Source organism: Anomaloglossus baeobatrachus, unplaced genomic scaffold, assembly GCF_048569485.1.
Source record: "Anomaloglossus baeobatrachus isolate aAnoBae1 unplaced genomic scaffold, aAnoBae1.hap1 Scaffold_789, whole genome shotgun sequence".
Lineage (NCBI taxonomy): Eukaryota > Metazoa > Chordata > Amphibia > Anura > Aromobatidae > Anomaloglossus > Anomaloglossus baeobatrachus.
The window spans coordinates 19088-22719 of NW_027445172.1; the positions used below are offsets into that span (position 1 = coordinate 19088).

The following is a 3632-nucleotide window of genomic DNA, read 5'->3' on the forward strand; positions in this document are numbered from 1 at the left end:
GGGTGTGCACTTGTGGGGATGTAGTGTTTGACCCCTTTTATTCTTCAAAAGTCTAGCGGATGTTTGCTGAAGACTTGCTCGTATTCTTGCACTAGCCTGTAGACCCCCTTCTTGTGATGTGAAGGTGTGGAGTCAGTGCCTACGTGTAATTCCTTACACCACTCCTATGGCTGACTTGGTGAGCTGTCACTGAATGGGTGGGCTGAAGCAATGGTGGATGCTGCTGTTTGGATAGCATGTGTATCTACTGAGAACAGCTTATCAATGGTGGCAAATCGGAGCAGCTTAATTTCTTGCTCTCCGCAGTTCAACACTCTCATGGGCACTCTTCCCTTCCATATTAATGAATAAAACTATGATGTAAATAGCATATAGATACCCCACAAATGCAGATAAAAGTAGGTTATGGGAAAAGGGGGAAGAGAGAAACAGGAAAATAGTGGAATAAAGTATACCTTCCAGGTGGGAGAGGAAATGGCAGCACAGCCAGTGGAGGTGAAGCAAGGGGAGCCTGCAACTAAAGAGTTGAGAGCGTTATCACATGGTGACTGAGCCTGATTGTAACGGGAGCATAGAGGTGCCGATCCTGTCTTACCTGCGTTGGTGTAGAAGTGGGTGTCCTGTGGTGGAGTCAGCTATGTGCAGTGGTGGCCGTGGGTTCTTTTATGTGCGACCGTAGTAATAGCTGCGCCCACTTCCTGTATGGGAGTGGAATGCAGTGAGGGTAATGGAACGCACGCCTGCGCATTTGTGTTTAACGTCGCGCATGTGCAGAACGGAGAAAAGGCTGCGCTCACTTCCTAATGAAAGGGAGTGAGACGCATCTGGGAAGGGAAGGGAAAAGATTAGGGTTTGGGGATGATGAAAGGGCTTTCTACGGACAAGGATGGCAAAGGGTGGCAGTGACGGAAAGTCAGGCAGCCTGTCCTGTCCTGTCCTGTCCGTCCGTCTTTTTGTATCATGAATTGGAAAGACTGCAAGGGGGAGGGGAGGTGCTTGTGTCCAAAAGGAGGAGTTATTCAGATTCATTGCAGTGGGCGGCGGCTGCAAAAAGCACCATTCTTCTTGTTTTTGCTCTGCAAAACAGCCTTTTCAAGGGTTGGCTTGGGTGACAAAATGTCTTCTGTAGGCGTGGGTTTGTCTCCCTCTCCCTAAGATGTGTCCGGTATAGGCCAGGGTGCCACTCAAGGCCGTAACCAATTCGGGTTATAGCTTCTCGGCCTTTTGGCTAAGATCAAGTGTAGTTTCGGAGGACGCTACCTTGGTCGGTACTGGAAGGTGCCTGGGATTGCACGTCTGCCGGCCTTGAGGAAGTGTGTGCGCCTTCTGGTGACACATAGCCCTCTTGTGCCTGGACGGTTCCCAGGCAACGGGAGGCGATCACCTTTGTTATTTTGAAGTCCTACTGATAAACAGAAAAAAAAAAAATTAAATCTGTTCTTATCAGTTTAATATCTGATACGTCCCCTCTCTGGGGACCATATATTAAATGGATTTTTAGAACAAGGAGATGGAAAAAATCTTGCTCTGTCCACTCCACGCATTGACCTGGTATTGCAGTACCTCCAGGACCGGTGCACCCCTTCTTAACCCAGTTTCCAAAAGCAGAACTCAATTCACCTGATTCAAATGAGCCCCATTAGTGAATTGAAAGAAAGCAAAAACTTTATATGCACCTCAATTTGGCCAATTCACTTTTCACACTTTCACCCTTTTTTTTATCTTTCACACCTTTTACTTGCTTTATTGATGCAAAAAGCTGTGCCAAATAGCAAACTCATCTCCACTCAACTTGACCAACTCTGCTATGTCCCGTGCAGTATCTTATTCTCAGTCTTATCTAGATCATTTGCAATTGAATAGAATAGATCCCTTTTGGCTGCTTATGACTGTGTAAAATATGTAGTTTTACTGGGCTGGGATGAGAGAATCCATTGAAGCATGGTGTAGGGATTGTGGTTCCTGTGTGCTAAGAAGAGAGGCTGGCACCAGCCAGAAAGCCCCATTGCAGCCAATAATCACTTAATAACTTTTTCAACTTGTCATCATATGGGAGGCCTTCCATTCCTTGTAGTAGTCTAGTTGCCCACCTTTGAACTGACTCTAACTTCTGAATGTCCTTTTTAAAATGTGGAGCCCAAAACTGGTTCCCATATTCCAGATGTAGCCTTACAAGTGATTTATAGAGGTGTAACAATACGTTGGGATCACGGGATCTAATCTCCCTTTTTATACACCCTAAAATCTTGTCCCAAGCAGCATTCCATCAGCCTCTGGAAGGTTCCTGGCGCATTGCACAGCTCGAAGGGCATGCTTTTGAACTCGCAGAGACCCATAGGGGTGGCGAAGGCGGTCTTCTCCCGGTCTGCCTCAGCAACGGACACTTGCCAATAGTGACTAGTGAGATCAAGGGTAGAAAAATAATTTGCAGTTCTCAATGCAGCTAGCAATTCCTCAATACGGGGAGTGGTGCCGTCCTTCTTTTTTAACAGGATCAACAGAGCTGCCCAAAGGCTACAACTGTCACGGATAACCCCAGCCGCCTTCATGTTGCTCAACATGTCCTTGGTACACTGGCAATGTGAAGGTGGTATTGGCTTATAGCTCTCTTTGATGGGTGGGTGTGCACCTGTGGGGATGTGGTGTTGGACCCCTTTTATTCCCCCAAAATCTAGCGGGCTTCCCACCGGTAACCCGCTCCCCAGCTTGGATGGATGCTGAGGGAGCCCCTTTTGCCCGCAGGCTCTGGCCCTGGGAACTGTAGCCTTGGCGGTGACTGTGCTTCCCTCTACGGTGTGAGCTGTTGCCTTCAATCGGGTCTTGACTGCTGGGAAACCCTGGAGGTTCCTGTCGCTAACGGATTTGACCGGTTTTACGGCGACTCCTAGCCTGGTCGGGGTCCGTAGGCCCTGCCGGATGGTGCTGGCTTCTCTTCACTCCCCGATCTGGTACCGGCGGGCCACCGCCCATCCCCGGTCCGTACGGTTCACTCCAATCAGCCTCTCCTGCAGAAGGTCACCACCGTCTGCCAACCTTGCTGAGTGCCCGGGCCACACACCCGGACACGGTCAGTCTCCTCTCCTCTTCACTTCTCTAACTCCAAAACTGATCTCTAATCTGACTCCTTTTCCCGCCTCCAGGACTGTGAACTCCTCGGTGGGTGGGATCAACCGCCTGGCCCACCCCCTGGTGTGGACATCAGCCCCTGGAGGAAGGCAACTAGGATTTGTGTTTAGCTTCGGTGTGCCTAGCCGGAGTGTAGAGTGTGTTGGTGTAGTACCTGTGACGACCTGGCTTGTCCAGGGCGCCACATTCCCCTATAGCAAAATGCAGACCGTCCGCGGGCTGCCCGTCCATCACCGGTTTTATTTTCACAACTGAAAAAGAATAAAACGGTAAAACATGTAAAAGCATCATAAACATTTTACAACGGTACAGCTTCCGCTCTTCTCCCACCCAAACAACCTGGCCCTGATGCTGCCCCTAAGAAGCGGGCAGCACCCCTTGACCCCAGTCCAGCACCAAGTTGCCCGAGCGGGTTCTGTCTCTTTCAGGGGGCCCACGTCCAAGGGGACCCCTGAACCCCCGGAGGATCGCCACCGGTTACGGTAGTGGCGGGCCTAGGCCATCCC

At 50.1% G+C, this 3632-nt stretch overlaps 1 pseudogene; it reads left to right on the forward strand.

Moving 5' to 3' along the window:
* Positions 1 to 1379: 1379 nt before the first annotated feature.
* On the forward strand, positions 1380 to 1585 carry LOC142288131 (U2 spliceosomal RNA; annotated as a pseudogene).
* Positions 1586 to 3632: the final 2047 nt, after the last annotated feature.